General features: G+C 42.4%; 1 long non-coding RNA gene across 1 annotated transcript in view; it reads left to right on the top strand.

Moving 5' to 3' along the window:
* The window catches only part of LOC121668980, a 150,472-nt gene that overhangs the window by 13,064 nt on the left and 114,921 nt on the right, over nucleotides 1-22,487 (top strand). Inside the window, exon 2 of the long non-coding RNA XR_006017583.1 lies at nucleotides 8,724-8,811. This is a non-coding gene — a long non-coding RNA (uncharacterized LOC121668980). The remainder of the gene's footprint in view (nucleotides 1-8,723; nucleotides 8,812-22,487) is intronic.

Raw genomic sequence — 22,487 nt, 5'->3', positions numbered from 1 at the left:
ACCTCCTTTCTATCTTGGCATAAATTCTCTCTGCTCCTCAGTTGATGTTATGGGCCTCAATGGAGCAAAATGCTTAGATCATGTTCTTTCACAAGATGTAAATGAAAACTCAAAAATACCAGGTGAGGCCTTGATTCTGCAAAGAAATGACACACATGGAGCTGTCTGCTGGTGTGCAGTCCCCAGGGGTTGGTGCAGCTCTGTGCAAGAGACGCTGCAGAAGGAGGTTCTGCCCTCGAGGGATGTTATCACACACCATGACAGAATTCACGCTGCTCTTTCTGCTCCTATGAGCTAGGAAGAGCTGAGTTGGAATTTTCCATCAAGATCCTTTTTTCTAAAGAAAATACAATTTCTGAAGGCGGCGGAGATGGTGCCTTTTTGCAGTTTTAATTGGAAAAAAAATTTGCCTTGGAAGTTACAGGCTCATGCTGCCTTGATAAACACAAATATATTCTGGCAAATGGAACAACACTGACGTGTCATTTCCTTGTGAGTAAGTAGCAGATCTCTGAGTATTGGTGAGAAGAATCAGATTATTCTTTTTTGGCTACCTCACACTAGAGAAAATTTCCCTACTAGAGCATCTTTAATAGGCACCTCAATGCTTGCACATAAATCATTTAGAGTTTAAAGGGTTTTCTGAATGCTCTGAGAAAAAGCATAGAGGAAAGGAGTCCTTATCTGGTACTTGTTGATATTGCAAGATTTTTGCCCTACTTGATAACGGGGAACAGACCCAAAGTGTCTGATCTCTGGGTCTTTACATGAGAGAACCAGCACTCAGTGTGCCAAAGTACACATCTGGCCAGCAGGTTAACACATTTGTGGGAAAAGGCATGTTCCATTCCAATTTATAATACACAACAAATGCTTGTTGGTTTAAAAAAAAAACCCCACAGCCCAAAACACAAAGATTTGCTATTCGAAAAGTAAATTGTATGAGGAAAGAAAGGGGGGGGAAAAAAAAAAAGGAAAACTTTGTTTTATTTTTCTATGGCAGCCATATTCCCACACAATGGAAACGGTAAAAAATCAAGCTCATAAGGATTTCTGATGATGGGATAACCATAGGTTCTTTGTTCTGAATATTAATTGCTGCATTAAAATGGACTCATAAGAATGGCAGCTTCAGTGTGAGTAGCCAGGAATAAGAAACTCAGCTTCCTAAAATGACACCTAATGTGAAAGCTGTCCAAAGGACATTATTCCATATATACTCCAGAAAAGGCCCATTTGCTTTTGAAGCAAAAGAATGGGTAAAAAATGCAGAGTGCCCAGAAACTTGTTCAGGAGTGGGCTTGTAAATAGGTTTGGAAGTTGGTGCTTCTTTTTTTAAGAGCCTTTATAAACCAGTCAAGCCAGTTCCATGAAAATTAGCTTTTGCTGGTTTCATTTCCCTTTGTGGAAGAATGTGGATCATGAAAAAACCCCTCTAAGCTGCTGGAATCATTCTTTCCTGCTCCAGAGAAAAGTCAAGGTGGAGTTTTTGCCCTGTGCATACAACCACGGTGTTGGCACCAGGCTTTTGCCCACTTTCCCTAGATATGGATGCATTTGCAGATTTGCTTTCAGTCCCATGAGCACATGGGGAGTAGTTCTACCAGCTGTAGGGAGAATACTCAGCATCTACCCTTTATGCTGGAGTGAAGCCAAGATTTTGATAAACAAAATTTAAATGATATAGATTAAATTTCCATTAACTGATTCTCACTTAACTTATGCTGATTTGATGTCAGTGTACTTCCAGGGATATACAAACAGAATTTGAAATGATGAAAGCCCTTTGGGAGATGAGAACTGAAAGCAGTGTAATTTTTTTTTCCAATGTAAGTAAAGCTGGCTTGAAACTAATTGTATTAGGCTTTATACCCTTTCTGCTAGAGCAGCTGAGGGTATGAATGTTTTAAATTAGTGAGAGGGCAGTTTCTTAGTGGAAATGAGCCTTGGTGGCTGCTTAGACAGACAGGTAGGGAGAATAAATTCAGCACATTTCATGAATGCAGGCGTCCAGGTAAAGAGGAGAAATCCTATTAGTGCCCAGTTAAGAGAATGGCTGTATCATGAATTCAGTGCCTATTAGAGGATCCAGAGGGACTCCCAGCATGCAGATGCAAATCCACAGGAAATTAGGTCCCTGAATTCTAGTGCTCAAGGAAATCACTGTTTTTGTGGAGGTGCTCTTAAATATGAATGGTGAGAAATTGGTCTCATTTATATTTCTGTAAATCAAGAATAACTGCAGAGGAAGGAGATGGAGTCATCATTCTTAGATATTTCGACAGCTCCCATGGCCTCAGAATCTGAGTGTTTCTATATCTACGTGGATCAATTGCTGCCTGTGAGCTGGGGAGGTGCTGATATCCTCATTGCACAGACTGCACTGAGACAGAGAGAGACTGGAGCCTAGATCTGTAACAAGATTTAAATATATAATTTCTGTTGGTTTCACTACAAATCAGGGGACTTTAGATGCTCTGTAGCAGGCAGGTTTTTTTTCAAGAAAATAAGTGTTGGAGGATGGAACTGAGCTGACATGTTTTGCATTCATGGTTACCTCTTTAATCACAGAGCCCACTTCCCCAGCTGAGGAAGACTGTGGCTCTTCCTCACTGTGTAGTAGCCTGCAGGAGGCAAAGGGGAAGGAAGGGGAGAAGGATGTTATTGTTTTCCCGTCATCATTTTTGGAGGTGATCAGATGCAGCATTCTGCACGAACGGGGTAAATAACAGAATCCATCGTCTGATGGCAGCTGCTCATTTGCACTGTCTCACTTCAGGGTGTTGTTTCTTGCTTGTGTTTCCAGAGAAATTTCCTCCTTGGGTAATGATGAAAAACTAGTCACAAATCAACACAATTCAGAATATATGAGAATCATAAAATACTGCAAAATAAAGCAAACAATACAAAAGCTCAGTGCTTTCATCGTGCAGGGAAAGGCCTCCAGAACACCAAGGAATTTTGGAACTGTTTCAGAGACTCAGAAATCATGAAACTTGGATATTTTTCATCTCAAGGCTTTTCCTTCTCTCTTTCCTCTCTCCTCCCCAATGAATCACTCAGTAAAAGAGTACATTACCTGGAAACTCAGCAGGAGTCTTGGCCTTAGTAAAAGAGAGCAGATTATAATGAGTATCATACTAAAGAAGAAGGAATAAAGAGCACTAGCAGCCAAAAAAGATAGGCAATTTGAGGGATATGATGTAACTCAGACAAGATGTCAGTGATGGGCTGGAAATAAAACAATGTCAGTCACTGTGAATTAATTATTCTTCTATAAAAACAAATCAGGGGAGCAACATAGCACACAGCTGTACTGAGTCATGAGGTTTGGCTGTCAGACAGGGAAATGGTCACTTCACACTGCCCCAGGGCATGTGGGAGAGGCCGGTGGGTACTGAGAGTCCCGTTGTAGGGTAGGCAGGTTGGCAGAGTAGTGGAAAAATTGCAGTTTCCATTATAATCCCTTTGTATAGGAGAGCTTATAAACCCAGCCAGAAAATTTTGCTTTAGGCTGTAACTGAGCTGACAAGGTCTCAGCACAAGAGTGAGTGTATCCAGTGCGGAATGCTCTTCACTGTGGAGAACGAGGTTTGATTTAATGAATGAGAGAAGGTAAGGCCATAATTATTCTCTTGGAGGGAAGGAGAACAAGCAAAAGATTTAAACACACACAATACCCATTCACAGGACTATTGGGAAGTGCAGGTATATGTTACATCAGTCACAGATGGACCTGCAAGACCACAGAACTGCTGCCCTGCTTCATGGCAGAGTTTGGCTTCAGGCGTTGCTTGGCACTTTCAAATATCTGAGAAAAAGTCCTGAATGTGCCCAGGCCTGAACTTTGTCTCCTCCTTCAAAGCAGGACTCATTTCACCTTTCTGTTGCAGCCTTGACTGTGATAATCTCACCCTCCTCAGATGGGGAAAGGTGGAGGTGAAGAATCCCACCCGAGTGTCCACAGAGCAGAATCTGCCATCACATCTTGCTGCCACTGTCCTCCTCTGGGCAGCTGTAGCACAACAGCCTGTAAGTGGTGTTGGAGATTGAATTGCCCAAAGCCCTTGGGGGTTTGTAATGATGCTCCAGCGTTTTTTACAGATAATTCGGAAACAAATCTGTGCTCTTAATCATGCCCTTTATTCCATGCTGACAGTGCTTCCTATCCTAACAGTCAGCATTCATTAAAAAGCAACCATTAACTGCAGAGGAGTTGAAACAGGGACAGGGGCATGTATTCAGCTGGGTGGGCAGGATGGGTGTGAAGTTTCTATCTGCATCTTTTCTAAGAAGAAAAATTTCACATTTTTCCCCTCCAAGCCAAGATTTAGCTGAAGAGGTGGGTTCAGAGTCACACTGTCAATTCCCTTGTTGAGCATTTGGCTTGTGCTGCTAGTGAACACTTGGGGCTTCTGAGGGCTTCTAAAGTGAACTGCTGCAGGCACAGATATAATATTTTACAGCAAAAAAAAAAGAAACCAAAACCCCCTTTTTTAGTGTTACCATCTTCTGGGCTTACATTGTATATATATGGAGTAGCTGATAGCCAAAGGAGATGACTTTTTTTGGCTGGGATTTTCAGAGAGACTCAGAGGAGCACCATTAGCAGTTATCAGTGATGACAAATTCCGTTGGAGCTGTAACTTTCTCACAGAACAAGGAGGAGTTTAACAAGTCACTGCAGGGGGAACGAAGCACTGAAGTTGCAGCTCTTTGAGTGCCCCTAAGAGCTGCTCCTTCCCAGCTACCCAGTAAGAGAGCAAAGCTTCAGTTAAGAAGTGAGCTTTCTTGTATGCAGGAAATGCTGTAGCAGCTAGAAACAGGCAATTACTGTCAAATAATCGAGGGCCCAGAGGTTCATGCTGAGGGTAATCCCTCAGTAACCCCTGCCCACACCCTTTGAAGATCCCAGGCTCCGACTGCTGCACAGGCACAGGGGCTCAGCAGTACACAGAGCTCCCAGAGCCTGCAGTGAGCACATCTTATTCTTTCACCAAAAGCTTCCTGTGAAATTTTTAAGCAGAGGCAGATGGTGACATCAACGTGTACATCACCACTTTGTAGCATTCGGGGGTTTTGTTGTATTCACGAGTGTGAGACCAAGTGAGTCACTCGTGCCTTCCTTGGATGAGTGCACAAGCACAAGTTCAAAGTAGTGGTGGAACCTGGTTTCTCCAGTCCCCTGTTGTGCTTGGACTTGAAAGAAGAGCTTTCTCTAACTCCCTAACTTGCAGGTGTAAGGGAATCCCTTTCTGCTTGTGCATAGCTTGAGCAGATCATGCATTTACCTGCTGCATGTATTTTTACACATATTTTGGAGTCCTGTGTGAAATGTGCTCCAGTATTTGCCACTGAGTAACCTAAAACCATCTTGGAACCCTTTCAAAGGATCACTAGCAAAAAAGCTTGTTTTATCTATGTACATATGTTAGTCTGTGATTTCGAAATGTCTGCTTTATGGATTTGATCCATCTAGATATCCTTAAACAGCTTTTCTCTCAAGGGGTCCCTGCAGTCTGCCAGCAGCTCTGTCATGCTGGGATTTATCCCTGTGGATTATTATAACCCAGAGTGGGATAGGGTGATACTAATGGCGCTCAGAAGTGCCCCTGCACTGGTAATTGCACAAAATGCATGGGGCAAAGGGGCAGCAGAGCTGCCCACTTGAAGGTATTCACATCCCTGTGGGTGATATTTAAATTTATTTAATTTATTTAGCCAGGGTACACCTTAGGTTAATGCTGAAACCAAGGGCAGTAAAGGTCAGACCCCTTCAGTGGTGTGTCCAATGAAAGTACTGGGTTTAAATGGAGCATCAGTTTCCCTGTCTTAGGTGAGGACAGAGAATAAATATGTTTGTGAATGATGAGTGGCCTGAAGTGCTATCAAAGGTTCCTTTCAGGCAGATGTGCAAAATCCCTCTATTCTCTGCCCCCCTCCCCTGGCTCCAAACACAGATATTTCAAGGTTATAAATGGGGAGAAAATCTCTGGAGAGGAAGATATTGCAAATAAAATCTAATCTATAAATGTCTCTCCTTAAAGGCACAGCCCAAGCTCTCCATTTTATCTTCTTGACAAAGCAAAACAACTCAATTTTGAACTTGCTCACATTGATTTTATATCAGGGAATTCCACCACTTTCTGGGAGTTTATTGATCTAAGTGAGATCAAAATCCATGCTTTTTCTTTCTTTTCCTTCAAAATTCTTTTTCATCTATTGATTATGGTTGTGTGATGTGGCTTATTGGCTCTGAGCTAATAATGACCAAGTGCTTTGGGACAAACCAAATTGCTTAATGGGCCACAACACCACAACTGATCCCTATAATGACCCAGAAATTAATTAAAGTAACCATTCTCATGCAGTCACGTACCAGGCAGTCTCTAGGACTGTCACCCACCTGGCTACAGTATTTAAGACTATGCAAGTCCAGGTGTTGAAAATTTGAAGGGATCATCCATGTCTTACATCTCTAAGTGGGGTCAGCAGGCCGTGACCCTCAACACCACCCTGATGGGCCAGGCCTCTGTAGCACAGTGAGGATCAAGCCAACTCTAAGCAATAGCAGTTTCTTGCCCTCGTTTCTTCTTTTTTTTTTTCTTTTTTTTGGGGGTCAGATGGTTCACATTTATGAAAAGACATATTTCTTCTTGATCATTGAGAGATAGTAATCATTTCTTGCAGTGTTTACAAGTCTTGGTGTTTTTTAAAATATATTTACAGCTCTTGGCTTCCTTAGTGAGCAGATCCAGATGTAGGGTAAAAGCTGCAGCCCAGGGAGGGTGTGTGCCGAGTGGAATTGTAGCTTGTTCTTCCCAGCCCAAAGGGAGAAGGCCATGGATTAATTGTGTATAATGACATAAACCCTTGTCAAATGGCATGCAGGAGCTTGCAGGGCAAACCAGAGTCCAGGCTCAGATCTGGAATGTGCCAATGGCAGGAGCAGCTCTGTCTTGGTGGGAGAGTGGAGGAGTCCTGAGGCCACATGAAGTGAGTGTGTGGCAGCTGGGGGCACTGATGGGGTGCTAGACCCCCCTCCTTAATGCCTTTGGAGAAATCCACAAGCACATACTGGTCTTTGAGGATAAAATGTCTGATTTCTTCTCTGCTCTGACTGTCCATTGAACTTTGCTTGTTGACCAAGTTGCCCCTGGTTCACAGAGGCTGCAGTGAGCAGCAGGCTGGGCCCCATGTTTTTGTAAGAATGTTGGGTTTTTTTTCAGTATCCTTCTTCTGTAATTCCACATGGGCCTCTTTGTCCTTTCAGTAAAACCACTGCAAACCAGTGAATCCCTCCCATGTCCAGGGGTGTGGTGCAGAATGAGACATGGTTCTTAAAGGAGTCAGGCCAGGAGGCTTAGAAGTGAACATGGGTGTGGGAAATATTGAGGCTGAGGGAGCAAAATGCTTTCACAGAAGATGAGGAATACACATTCATGGACAAATCCCCTTTCCATCTTCCAGCCTGCATGTTAATCTGATCAAAGAGCATGGTCCATTCCACATCCATACCTATCCCCTCTTCCTCTACCCCCAGGTTTCTGTGATTACTGGCAATACTCCTGCTGTTAGGTGATGTTTTCCTCTGGCATACAGAGTAATACTTCTAAAGTTACCCAAGCAATCCAATTCCCAAGCCCCTACTGCTCCCTGTGGGGTGAACCAAATCTGGGGCCCTTTGGGACATTGGCCTTAAAGTGTCTCTGTAATTTGAACTATCACACTGATGCAAAATCACCATCTGCTGTCTCTGCTCTGTGTGGTGCAGATCCTCTGAGCTCAGAGTCATTCAGGAACCTCTGGAGACTGTTTCATTGCCAGGTGCTGAAATCCCAGAAAAGAAGAAATTAGAAATCAAAAGGGGGAACCAGAATGGCATGTGGTGTGGTCAGGGTGCAGGGGAGGAGCAAAGTCAGGCAGCTGTTTCTGTTTGGAAAATTAATTTGTTTCAGCTGTAAAGTTGATAGTTATCACCTGCACAAGGCTTCATCAAGAGCCATCAGTCGCATTCCCCTTCTGTCGGCTCTGTAGCCTTCATTTTGGGTTGGCAGGGAAGGGGTTAAGTGTTGCTCTTTAGCAGAAGAGAGGCCTCAGCTGTGTGCCCCGAGTGCATGGGGTGCCAGGGCAGGGACAGCTGTCCTGAGTGAAGGGATTCCCTCACATGTGAAATTAATTTGCTCCAGCAAACTTGCTTGACTGAATTCGGTCTGTGTGGAGGTTGGAGTTTGTGCAGGTTTGGGGTAGGGTGAAAATTGTGCTTTCTTCCTCTCCTGTTTATTTTTCTCTTATGCAGGTTGTTGGGTTGAATAGCAGAGTTTTTGGAAGCTGGCTTTTCTGCAGTGCTCTAAACCTAGGATTTTTTTGGGGGGTGGGTACTGTTTGGATGCTGATTCTGTGAAGCTGTTTTCTTACTCTCTCTGCACCTTTTCTATGGAAGAAAAATATCAAATGGGGAGGAGATGTCTCAGGAAATTAAACCAAAGAAGGGAATAGGAAGGAAAGAAACAAATACTGATGAAACAACACAATAGATCTGAGATTAGTTAAAATGTCTTAATACAAAGATTTCTACCAAAATGTCCCCAGATTTCTGTATTTGAGCAAGCGGTCCTTGTTGGTATCTAAACCTTTAAGCACAGAGTTACTTTCCCCAGAGCAGACTCAGTCCTGGTAGTGGGAATCCACTGCAACCCTTCTGTGCTTTATCTGTCCTGCAGGGAACGAGGCTGATGTCACCTGGCTGTTTATTTCTGCAAGCAGAGAGAGGATTTTCAACAGTATCCTGGAATCACAGAGCTTTATAAGGTATGGATAAATCCTCTGAATTGCTGGGAGAAGGGCTTTATTTTAACTCCTCTGGCCGGATATGGTCTCTGCCTTGAAAACACTGCACAGTGTGAATGAAGAGTGAGTGATCTTGGGTTCTCTGTCTCTTGGAAGGAGCAGTTGACTGTATAGGGCTCATTAATTATTGATGCACACGTGTAAGAGGGAAATAGGGAGACTCCTCACCCTGTGCAGAACAGCTCTACAGAAGGAAACAGATGCTGGATGTGTCTGTTTAATCACTCTGGGGCAGATGCCCGAGGAATGGGCTGAGCCTTGTGTCTGTCTCTCTGTCTGGAGTGCTGTAGGCACAGGCCAGATGTGGATTAGCCTTGCCAAAGAAATAGAAGGATAATTGGGCTTTGGATGGCCTTTTAATTCCAAGACCACCCTTGCCTTACATTTCATTCAACGATAAAATGGGAAGGTACTTTGGTGGCTGCAGAGTTTTAAAATCAGCAGCCTATCATCAAGCAAACACTGGGGTGCTGCTGGGGACCCTGGAACTGTCAGGGCAGCAGTAGAACCAGTCTGCTCTGTCCTGGTGGGTTGTGTAATGTGCTCAGACAAAGAATTACACACTCAGGCAGCCTCCGTCCATGAAGGTGGCTGAGGGCTGCTCATTAGGCAGCAAAGATGAAAGTGCTGTTGCATCCCTTAATTCAAGGGCAGTAGATGAGACTGGAATCGATTGTTCAATAGTGCTGGAGATAATAAAGTTGAGATTTCATAGTGCCTGCCTGGGCTGGTCTGGGGACACAGACCAGTGCAGAGCTTTAACTGTGCTCACAGGGAAGAAAACTCTGTAATTCCCTGGGAGCTTCAGTAAGTTCAGCTGGTCCCTGAGTGCTGCTCCGTTCCTTGGTGTGTCTATCTGCAAGCAGACACCTCTCATGTCCAAGGGGGTGTAAATAACTTTAGATGGGATTTTCTTCTCAGAAAAGTTAGGCAGGACAAGGACTCAGGGTGGATAACCCTGGAGAAATTAAATGCAAAGGTTTGGCATGTTTCCCTTTTCAAGTATATCTGAACTCTCCTGCCATGAACAAAGACCTATTTTAATTTTCTTGCTCATAAACATGACTCATTTTTATAAACAAGAAGAGAAAGCTTATTTCTACTTCTAAGTCTTAAAGTGCAATTAGCAAAGGCAATTCAAGGACTTGCCCAGCACTCAGGGATAGCAGGCACTGACCAATTAAATCCCTTTAGCTTTGAAAATCTGATTCCTTAAACACAAAGGAAAACTGTTACTGCTGTCTTTTCACCCTATTTAAAAAAAATTAGAAAATATTTAGTTTAATTTGGCACTAATAAATTTTCAGCCAATTTTATATAAGCCATTTTCATCTTCAAAGTCTCCTTTTTGATCTATCACAGCTGTTGTAGTGACACACACCATGATCAATTTATGTCCCATCTTTCCGTGCCCAGCAAAGGCCATTGTGGTGCTGTCTGTGCATTGTGGGCATAAATTACTGTATGAAAAGCTTGTTTTATTGATGTTGCTGTTTACTAATGTTACTTTTCTCCAGGGGGGTGTGTGTGTTTCTGTGTAAAAACACAGCAGTATTATATCCAAGAGATGGGTTTGGGTGTAATGAGAAAATGACCCAAGATTTAAGCCAAAGCCAAGAGACCGAAGCTTGTGACTTGTGGCTTTGATTAAAATGCTGTTTGTGCAGCGTTAGCACACATGGCTCCTCTGCCAAGCCACTTCTTGCTGCCAGCTTTGCAGTGCTGCTCACTGTGCTGGTGTCACTGAGCTGTGCTTAATTAGCTGAACTCCTACGTACGTGCAAACTTCTGATTGCACGGTGGCGTTCTGCAGAACGGTTCGAGCCTGTTCTGAATTTATACCCTTTTCTAGCTGGATTCAGATCACTTCTCTGGGAAATGCAAGCGCTGCATGTCCAAGCCCTTGGGTTTCTGAGTGATTAATTCAAATGTGAACCAGTTGGTAACAGGAGTGGCTCAGTGGTCAATAGAACAACACTCAGCAGTCATATTCATGAACCACCAAATAGTTTTTCAGGAAATGCTCAAGCATGTAGTTAACAGGTGCCAAGGAGAAGGAACGCCTTGTTTGATGTGCTATACTGAGCAGGAGAGTTATTTGTCCTGCTAAAATGGTGAACAGTCTTCCTGTCCCATCAAAGTGGCTCTGCTGTCCTAGGTGGCCTAATTTCATCAGAGAGAGAAGTTTATAGGACAGTGTGTCACATGCAACTCTGATGTGTTTTTTCCTGGGAGTAGCTGAGATGATGACCCTGGAAGAAGATCCTAGAGAGTATTCTGGGTCATCAGGTTCTGTTTGGTGCAATTTCACTTCACTTTCTGCAATACTCTCCTTTAAAGCTGAGTTGAGCCTGAAGGAAGATTTTTGAGAGGAGGGGGTGAGAAAGGTAGAACAGGTTGGGTTAAAGATATCACTGTAGGATGTAGCTGGTCTCCATACAAAAATACCAGTTTTCCCCTGAAAGTTACACTCCTTGTTGCCAGTTCTAGAGCAGGGTAAGTGGCCAGGGGCTGCTCCTGGGCTGGAGAAGGGCTCAGGAACCACCACATGACTGAGCTGCCTGGCTGCTGCTGCTGCACGTCACCCTCTGAGATCCACCACAAAATAGCCAGCAAGGAGTTAAACACAATGCAAAAAATAATGCTGCCCTTATTCTCTCCTTTCCCCTCCTCCTCCCATGTGCTTTTATTTTTGTCTTGAGCTAAGTAGAAATGCTGGTTTGGTTTTTTGTTTGGTTTTTTTGTTTTTTTTTTTTTTACTTTGGCTTAACTTCTGTTGTTATTTGATTTTTACACAATCCTCAGGTACCTAATGAAATTGCCACATGCTCAAGGGAAAACAAGTTTCATAACAGAATGACAGTAAAACGTTGCTAAAATCCTCTAGGATAGAGGAAGGATTAGAAGAAGAAAATGCAGAATAATGTAGATATTAGTTTAAAGGCAACAAAGGGTTCCTAGGCCACTGACATACCAGAATCCACCAGAAGTATTCATAATTACTAATAACAAAAGGCTGCTCTATTATGGCTATTCCATTCAAACTAAAACACATGTAAAGCTTGTGTGCTGGTGAGTGTATTTTGATGATAGGTCTGGTTTAAACCTAATCTGCTGAAATGCAGACAGGATAGGAGCAATGCTTTCTCTAGGGATCAACAACTTTGTCCCTGAACAGACTGCCTTATGTAAACACCCATAATTCTGTTAAAATTCATGCAGACAGCTCGGATTAAAAAGAAACAAATATCAAGCAAATAAACAAAAGTCATGAGCAACAGGGGCTGGTAAAGTCATTGTGGGAAAAAGTGCTCTTTGAAACATATGCCAGTGTATACTAAATCAAGAAAATTAATATTAAACACTACAGGTCACAATATTGAACATATGTTCCACCTTCTGATAAAGTATCTAGAAATCCTCCTTCCAACAGTGGGCATCTTTTTTAGTGTGTTTTTTAGCCTTAAAAAACCCAGCCCTGAACTGATAACTGAGGTGTTCACCACTACTTTGGCCTTGACTTTTCATAGCACTGTACAGAGTAACGGTTCTGGCTTGGAGCTTGCAGCTGGCACTAATTTGTTCAGCTGGGAATAAAGGTGGTTTACCCAGAAGATTTGGATAGCTGTGGTTACATGGGTAATATTTTAACTCAGTAAGGATAGAAATGAAATTTCTCAAGTATTTTTTCCCCTTCCAGCGTCTTTTAGTTCATCAAAAGGGACAAAAATGTTGTGTCTTGGAGCTGGCACAATCACCTGGGGAAATCTTGGACTCTGCTTTAACTGTTGACATAGGGAGAAAATTCCTTCTCCATCGGTTTTTTTGTTTGGTTTTGGAGGGGCTGTTTGGGGATTTTTGCTGTGGGGTGGGTCCTTTTGGTTTTTTTCCCTCTTTTCCTTGTACTCTCACACTTAAATAGATGATGGGGGCCTGTGGAGAGACTGAGGTTCCACGTGTTCCCAGTGAATATGGTAACATTGGATGTTACTTAAAATTTCTGGTGTTTCTGCTTCTGCCACTTGCCAGGTTTTTATCCCTGTTAAACGTTCTGGGAAAGGTTGTGTGTGAGATGTTCTGGAGATTCAACAGGACTGACTTCAGCCTTCTATTTTTAGGGTAGGCTTCAAGACTTTGGGCATCCTACTTGGGTTGCCTTTGCCACAAGACAGGTCATCTTTAATGTGGGCATTTCAAGAAATATTCTCTACCTTTAGACGAAGGGACGGGGAGGAAATCTGTGGGAAGCTTTCCAAGCTGGCGGAAGAACATGGGAAAAAATGACTGTGGTGCTGGAATCCAGCATGTGGCCAGGGACCTTGGGCTGAGGAACGTGCTGAGGGCAGGCTCTGGGATTCCTGAGCCAAGAAGTTGTTTGTTTTTCTGGCTGTGTTCAGAGAAACCAAACCCTGTATGTTTACAAGTAAATGAGGTTATACCACAGGTGCATCTGACAGGATTCTGTAACAGAGAAGAAAAATAAAAGCTTACAAGGTCTGGTTAATTGTGGTAGTTCAGATAATACACTTCAAAAGAGGAAAGTTTAATAACTGTTTAAGCAACTTCTTGTTCAAGGTGCTTTCTCTTTCAAAATTTCTGTTCAGTGGATTTTCATGGATTTTCTTACTTGGGACCACTGAAAGTTGACTACCCCTGAAGTAAAAGCCCTTCAGTGGGGGTGCCATCTTTTCCTAGTTCATGACCTTATCTCCAGGTCCTACCTGTGACCTCAGGACAGGACTCTACTGTGACCATGATTTACATCTTATATGAGAGCTCTCTGGGATAAGACTGAGAGGAAAAATTGGCAAATCTTGCATTCAAAAAGCATTTTCTGAGGGCTTGGTATTTAGCTCGGTTCTCAATTTCAGCACTGCTTACTTGTGTTGGAAAAGTTATTTTTGGTTGCTTTCTGCGCTTCATTATAATTCTGAAAATGACTAATTTGATGTGACATTTACTAATGTAGTATGATCAGACATAATTTGATCTTATTAACTTAGATCGTACCGTATTAGCAAACATCGGATTCTACTTGAGAAATTTACACATGCTGCAAATGTGGGTACACCTTGAAATCATACTGTATTAGTATAATTTGTCTCCTTAATGTTGTACTTGGTAAAGAATGTCAGGAGATATTGCAATTTATAGCTGCCTACTTACAGATCTGCAAAGATTCAGATTGGCTCTGCTGTTGTCATATTGTTCTATCACTTAACAAAAACCCCCTTTCTCAATGATACAAGACCACTGCAGTTCAAATACTTGATGTCTTCCTTTCCTTTGGAAATGCTTTCATTGCCTTGCATTTTGGTGTCTGAAATTGAATAAATGAGTGGAATAAAGAGCTCATCTTGTGGAATAAAGAGTTTATCTTCCTATCCGTGTGTGATGATGGCCAGTATGGCCTGAGAAGGTTGCATGAACTGGACAGCAATAGATACTGAAGTGTGGTGCAGCTGTATCAGCTCTAAATCAGCCCCTTAACCTGTGTGCTGCTGCCTTTTGCTTTCCTGCTGGGCACCAACCAAGTTTTTAAAAAGACTAAATATTTGTTGATATTGTTTATGAAGGAATGGAAAGGCCAGTTGCCTTTTATAACCTTGTGTAGTTGAGACAGTAACTCTCGTGTTCAGCTCTCCCATTCTGCTCTAGAGCTGTGATTTCTCTTTGCCAGCTCAGGCTGTAACTCGAAGTTTATCTCCTGTGTTCCTATGTGAGATTCTGTATCCTTTCCTTGGTGGTGGTTTGTTTTTTGGGGTTTGTTGTTGTTGTTGGTTTTTGTTGTTGTCTTGGTATTTTTTGAGGGGGAAAGGAGAGCTTTTTTCCCTGATCTTGAGGAGTACTGGGAGCATTGTGCATTCCCATCTGAGCAAGCTGGCTGTAACTGGTAAAAAGACTGGGACTGGGATAATTTTGCAGTGGGCTGCCCATCCCCACAAAGGAAGTGCTTCCACTTGAAAAGTGAAAAAGGCAGGAGCAATGTCTGAGCAGCCCTGCAGCTCCTTTCCCAATGGTTTTCCCCCACTCTAGGGGCATTATGGTGTCATTACAGCAGAAAAGAGGGTTTCTAGCAGAGAGAGGAAGGCTGAACACCTGAATTTTACACAACTGCCCCAGTGAGTGCTGGGATTGTGTGTGTGGCTGGACAGGAGGGATTGGGGTATGGGATGAGCACCAAAGCAGCTGGTAATCCAGGATGTCTGATGAAAAGTGCAAATTGCTTCCCATCTGCAGTGGAAAGAATTAAAAAAAAAAAAAAAAAAAGGTTAAAAATAGAATTAAAAGGAGCAGTTAAAAACTTGCTGTAAAGGCTCCAGTTCTGACTGCCATGATCCACTGGCAATCTGCTGTGCTGGGATGAGCCAGAATGGGCTGTGCATGCACTAAACCCCAAACCTCCAGGCTGAGCCTGGCTGAATTCAAAGGGAGCTGCTGGGACACACCTGGCTGTGTGAGCAAGGCAGGGTGAAGGCTGAAGCTTAAGCCTTAAACTTCAGACTGCAGGGCATGAGTGATATGGGGTATTTGACTTCTTTTTGTCTGTCAAAACAGAAGCTGTCAAAAGAACTTTTATTTTTCCATATTCCAAAATCTTTTTGATTTAGATGTCAGGTTACCCCTTTGATGTTACTTTTGCAAAACCCCTCAATAAGGTTATTAGAAAATCCTCACTGAACCTGTACAATTTTACTGAACAAAAACCTGAGCAGAGAACCTACAACAAAAAGGGTGTTTGAGCTCTTTTCATTGACCATGAGTTTGAAATAATATATTTAGTTTTAGCCATACTACGACTTTGATCCAAAACTGATAATGTTGCATCTTTCCCAGTGGATTTTTCTCTTTTGTGTTATTTTTTCATGCTCTATTTGGAAAATAACAATCAAGGCAATTCCAGGCTCTTAATTCCTTTTATTTCCACCCCATTGTTCTGAACACTGAGCAAATCCAGCTAGTTGCCAGCCTGAGTTCCTGTTACTCTGATGTTTTACATCCCTGAAGACAATGCTTTTGTCAGGTGATTCCTGTGTTTCCAGGTGTACCCCAAAATAAGTAAGATGCCTTGAAACTAAACAGCCTTCACTTCACTGTTCAGTGATGCAGACATGCTAAGGAGCTGCTGCTCCAGAATACCTTCCTCATCCCATCACACAGGGGGTTTTGCCCATAATGAATTCCACAGATGGACAGAAATTGGCAAAAACTTGCCTCAGAGTTCCACCAGTTCTCTCAATTTTCATTTCAGAAGAACCTTGGCTTTATTCTTTCTGACTTTGCCATATCTATCTATCCATCCATCCATCCATCTACAGTCTTTACAGGTATTGTGTTTGCATGACAATTTGATCTTCTTGTGTGTTTTAACTGGATTGGCTATTTCAATTTAAATTGAAATTCACTGTTTTGATGAGGTGCTTTGTTGAGGTTAAGTTTTATCCACTTCTTGCATTATTTTTTAAGGTAAGTGCTGGTATATGTCTAAGTATGGACAAACATTCCATGTGTCAGCTCCAGCATAAGTAACAGAAACTAACAGGGACAGAAGTTGGGGAAATGTCATCAGGTTTTTGTTTTAGATGTTCTTCCTCCGGTGTGGTGGATTATAATTTCATTTATATGTATACAGATAAATACAATAACAATTTCTAAATACAATGCATCGTTTTGTCTGTGAATTTATCATTTCATTGAGGGGGTGATTATTTCCAATCACTTGGATTCAGCATTTCTCAGAGTGTCAGAAGAGTGAGGGGCTGTAAGATGTGTCAAATCTCAAGGTTAGGTTGATCCTTTGGGTTCCAGTACCTGCCAGGACAAAAAACTCTACAGTGTCCTTCTCTCACACACCAGGACACTCACTCTGGAGGGTTAGTCAAGACTAAGTCATTCTCCTGTCCTTGAGTTAATGAGTGACTAAAGCAACCAGAAACCAAATTAATTTTCCCCATTCTTTAATGTGCTCTGGTGTTGGCTCTCCAAGTTTATATGGCAATTTCCATGAGATCTATAAAACTCTAGTGGAAACTTTTTTTCAGGAAAATTCACTATTAAGGGAATAAATGGTCCAGATGTTACAAAGGTTGTTTGGGGGTTGAGTAGTATCAGATCAAGTCAAGACACAAAATAATTCTGCACTGTTAATGAAATGTAAAAGAAAGCAAATTATGGACATAAAGAAAAGGCCATTTGGAGGGGGGTTTTGGTAAAATTATAGAAGTGCCCCATTAATTTCATCTGCTAGTAGCTCAATGGAGGGAGAATATTCACACAGTATTTTGTTTTATGCTGGTATTACATCAACCTTTGTGGCTGTGACCTGCTGTTAAATACAAAACAGGTGTTGGGATGGAATTGGGCCTTCAGATTACACAGACATGTGGACTATTAATTGAACTTTGCATAACCAAGCTTCTGTAGATTCATATTTAAATGCTGCTCGTGACCATTTAAATAAAATTTCAAATTAAATCCAACCCATACAAGGAAAAAAGTGAGCAAGAGGGGCTGAGATTTGATGATGAATTATATGTATTGAATGGGCAGCCATGTGGAACAGTTCTAAATTATAAAACCCCTAACTGGGGCTGTGATTCCTTGTCTTGTGCTGCACACAGAAGTAACTTCAACTAAAATTCACACTCTCAAAAATAAATACAAGAGGGTGGGCTAGAATATCTCTTTTCAATCCAGTGTCTGCTTTTGAGCAATGGTGTAATGTTAGGTGCCTCACACAGTAAAATCTTATTTATCATCTATATGGAAAGGTGTGAGCGGTGTAATAAAAAACCTCCTGGAAAAATCTTGTTGGGTTGTTTGGATGGACCTTCAGTCTTCAGGAACTGAGATTCCTTTTAACTTCATGCTATGGTGGAGCAGAGCCCTCCTCCCCCACAACTACACCCTCAAGTCCAAGTGCTGTGCTATCACCCAGCAGAGCGTTGGTCACTGGTGGCAGCAGCAGCAATGATGCAAGGGTTGGGAGGATTTGTGTGGTGTCACACCCAGCTGACTATTCCTGACTGGCTTCTTCTTGAAAGTCATGACTGGCAAGGAAAGAGGGGCAGGAACTCCAATTCCTTTTGATGCAATTAATTAATTCCACCTCTACAGACAAGTCAACAGGACTTTATGGGCTTATTTCTACTTTTGAAGATGCATTTGCTGAGATAAATTCTGTATTCCTCCTGCCAGACAAAGCACTGGAAGGTCCTGTTCCCTTTGTAGTGCTGGAATCTTTGAACAGTTCTCCATTGCCTTAAGTATTTTGAAAATTAATTACTTTAGCTCTCTATTTTTCTGGGCAAAAGAAATCAGAATATTTGTTTGAAAACTGCAGTTTTTGTTACAATAAAGGTACTGCTTTGCCCCAGTAGACCTCTGGTTACACAGAGCTGCTGGTAAGGAGAAAGCAATGAATAAGCATGGAGCTATTACAAGTGATTAGAGCAAGATTAGGCAAAAGAAAAGCATCCCTTGCAGGGAGGGTTTGCCAGGGGCAGTCCTGAGTGAAGTTGTGGAGCCTCTCTCCTTGGAAATGGTTAACATTAGATCACAGATGACACCTGTGATTGATGCGGTATCTGTACAACCCCTGTGACCTCTCCACGTTCCTTATGGTCCTATAATTCTGTGTTCTAGCAGTGAAGCAGAAACGTGGATGAAATACCAGTTTTAGAGCAGCTCCAATATTGACTTTTACCTCCAAGGTCAGGGGCAATGAAATATGGAGCACTGGACCAAAAGTGATCCCCTACATCAATGTGTCAAGTCACCTGCTGTTGAAAAGCTGGGTTATTTAATCCCTTTTGTGATCTTTATAGAGTTGATCTCTAAATATAGTTAGTGTCTGTGATGGATATGTTTAAGACAGATGGTTGTTGAGGTAGTAGAGATGTGTATAATGCCTATTCAGAGGTCACTGGGCTGGCAATCACAGAATTACTGGCATAAGTAAGAGCATTCCTCTGCAGAACTTTTCACATGCAAATGTCTCATTCCTGGCTTTATCACAGGAGCTTTAAAATACAGTGAACCAGTCAGTGTATTCTCCCTTCAGAAAGGTGCATGATGATAAATGCTATCACTTGAAATTATTTTTTTAAAAATCACTACAGTTGGAAAGAATGAAATTTGATTCCACCTAATCACAGATGTTTAATATTATGCAAGTGAGGCTTTTCATCGGTGCAGGCTTTTTATTTTTATGGTGTACTTTTATTAAAATATACCTAATATAGATATTGGAAATGCATTTTTCAGATGTAGATTTTCTTACAGGAAGGTATTAAAAGATGAGGCAGTTTTGGATTTACTGGAGCAAAGGCGTCATTACTTATGTCACACCATACTGCTGGATGGAAACATGTTTAGGATTTTTGGATGCTTTGATTTCAGTGAATTCTTTTCAGCTAGAGCATCTTGTTTGTTGAAGTTGAATGAAGGAAGGAGGATTGTGGGAAGGCTGTTCTACCAAGAACAAGGTAAAGATCATTGTGGCACTCTCCATGGATTAATCCATTAGTCTCTATTCTTTGTGTTTCCAGAACATGAATGCTACAATCCATTTTAATGAGAATTGTGTTTCAAGTACTATCTATCTGACACAAATTTTTGGCATGGTGAGAGTCCACATGTCTCTTGTGGGCAGCAGGATCTCTTCCATTTTAGCAGTAACTACATTCAGAATCTGTGGCCTATCTTAATTTGAATTCAAAGCTGAGGGGTAGGTCCTGATCAAAATTAAATTGCTTTTCTGAATGAATGACAATTGTAACCATATTATTTAGTCCTGAAATTGGCTCCTTTGTTCAGAGAAATTAAGGCTTAAAGAGGCATCTGTAGAATCACTCCAGGAAACTGAACATCCTCCCTCTGGGGAAAAAAAATAGTTAAAGCATTGATGGCAAGATAATGAAATAAATATAAAAGCCATTTCTGATTTGAAATTAGATTTGCTTGTTTTGATCTAGAAAGCTGGTTTGTCTTACACCCTTTTCTACATGAACACTGTCTTGAGCTATTTTTCTGCTTACGTAGACCAGCTCAATAATATCCAGGCAATTAAAATGTTATTCATTTATTTTTAGTTATATATCTTGAAAATTAGCTTCCTTCTCATATGTGGCAAACTGAGTCATAGAGAAATAAAATGTCCTGGTCACAGCTGTATCAGATTTGCAGAAGAACTGGAAATTGAGTGCAGATCTCCTGAAGCCTGGTGTGTGAATCTTGATGTGTGAAAAATAAAACATAATTCAAAGCCAAGGGGGCTGCTAAAAAAGAAAATTGGATTGTAACCTCTGTCCTGACTTCTTCCACTTGCTGCTCCTAATCCTAATTTCCACTCTTTGCCCCTAATCCAGGACTCTGCATGAACACAAGAAGGGCCAGCATTTTTGTTGAGGTGTTTTGAGCACCATAAATAATTCAGAACTTTATTTCTATGTTGCTCATGCACAGTCATCACTTGGGATCCACTAAAAATAATAGTGAGGGTGATGATTAGCTTCTGGCGTGACTGCATGAATTATGATGAGGTTTGACTGGGTTCTAGATGCCAGAAAATGTTGACAAATGTAGCCCTTGAACTGTGTTTTTCCCATGTGGTTATTTTCCAGTATATCCTGAACTCCTGCCCACATAATGGTTGTATTGTCTTTAAAGGATGGAATTCTCCCCTGCTGTGCCATGGCTGCAGTGAGACAAGTACAGGACTGTTCTCCACCCTGCTTCTTCTGTCTGATTGTAGTTGCATTGGTTCAGAAAAGTGAGGGGTTTTTAACAGACAATCCTATGGGATGCGGCTGTGCTTGGATGAAACACCCAATTGAAGGCACTGGGGAAGGACTGGAAAGGGATGCATGATTCGTGTCTGCAGCACTGCTTTGAAGGGTGCTCTCTGTCAGGATAAACTGAACACAGGTTGGGGTGTTCTGCCCTGGCTGAGAGCAGAGCCATTGCTGTTGTCTAACAATTAGTGCTGATGCACTTGGCACAGCCTGTGTGGCTGCCCAGGGATGGGGTAGCACAGCCTCTGGGCATGACCCCTGGGCTCTTGTTTTCCCTCTTCAAAGTGGTGCTTTTGCATCTCAGACCATGGAAAGCATTCTCAGAAAGAGCTCTAATGCAGGAGAAAAGGCCTTTGGGGGGGCCAGGGCAACTATGTGAGGACTGTAAAACTTGGTGTGTTTGGTAACTAACAGCACATAGTCTGAGGGAGGCTTGTGGAAGGAAATTGAGAAACGCCTTGCAGATGGTGAACTTCAGCCAAGCCAATTCCCAAAACTAGGCTGCTGCAGAATGACAGTCCTCGAGGTCATGTCAAAGATGTGAAACTGCACGGGAATAAACCCAAACTGCAGTCTGAAAGGTTGTGTAGGAAGCTCCAGTTGTGTAAGAAACCCGAGATGATGCGATACTTTCCATAAAGGAGAAAACCCTTGTTACTGAGAGCAAAGCTGCTGAAATTCTCTCTTCCTCTCCGCCTTTCTTGTCCTTTCTGCTCTCATTTCAATAGCCATTAGGTGATATGTTAGCCACTGGCTTCAAACTACTGCAGGGATCCCCGTGAGGAATGGCAGACTTTCCCACAGCAATTCCAGAGGGCTTAGCAGAGCTTGTTCACCCTGGTGCTTTTCCTCAAGCCTTTCTCTCTTTCCCTATGGCAGTCTTTTGCCTGGTGCTCTTGCAGAGACAGACTGCTCTTAGTATGTTTACTGATTTGCAGCTTTTCCACTGGCAGCACATATTCAATCAGAATTTCATATTAGTTTAGCAACCCAGAGCAAAAGTGAAGGCCAATATTACTGGAATATGATTACTGGAATGCACAGGCTTGCAACACTTGCTGTAGCAGCTTGCATGCTGCTACTTAAAATCTCTAAACTTTTATGTATAGCCTAACCAAGAAGGATGATAAATGCTTCCATCCTCAGAGCTTTTAAAGGCTGGGTTGGAGAAACCTCTGCTAGGAATAGATGTGATGTTGATTTGGGCATTGAGGACATGTATTGGGTGACTTCTCAAGCACTGGTGTTCCAGGATTTCTTGCCCCTTCAGAGGGGAACAAAGGAAGGACAGTGGTGTGGGTGGTGTAAATAGGTTTCTCTCACCTTCTTGTATGACTGTGGCTGTTTCCAATCACTGTGCAAAGGAGAGAATCCATTCTCTCTGCTCCTATTGCACATCAGCTCCCAGCTTTTCTCCCATGCCCTGACTGAAGGTGCAAATAAATCCAAGCAATCTCCTGATTACCAAAGTCAGCCTTTCACCAAGGGAGAGCAGTGTCATGCTGTCTGCACACTGTTGCACCTTTGTGTCTGCTGGCACTTCCCCAATCACCCTGGTCCCTCTGGCAAAACCGGTTGTGTTTGTCCAGAACTGCTCCTCTCCTCCTCAGCAGATCCTCTCCCTGCCAAAGAGGAGGTTGGGCAGCTGCCCTCCTTCATTCCCCAGCTCTTCTGTGAGAGAGCAGCTCAGATGCAGACTCAGGTGATGACACACAGTATACAGCCTGCAGCAAATGTAAAACTGGCTCGAGGAGCCTCCAGACATGTGGAACAGGTTGTGGGGCTGGTGGAGCAGTCAGATGTCCTCCGTGATGTCTGCCGGAGTCCTGCTGCTGGGAAGGA

Source organism: Corvus kubaryi, unplaced genomic scaffold (assembly GCF_017639235.1).
Source record: "Corvus kubaryi isolate FWS band 111438036 unplaced genomic scaffold, C.kubaryi_AGA036_p1.0 37387, whole genome shotgun sequence".
Classification (NCBI taxonomy): domain Eukaryota; kingdom Metazoa; phylum Chordata; class Aves; order Passeriformes; family Corvidae; genus Corvus; species Corvus kubaryi.
Note: the sequence above shows the minus strand (reverse complement) of the source record. Positions and strands in the feature narration are given on the sequence as shown.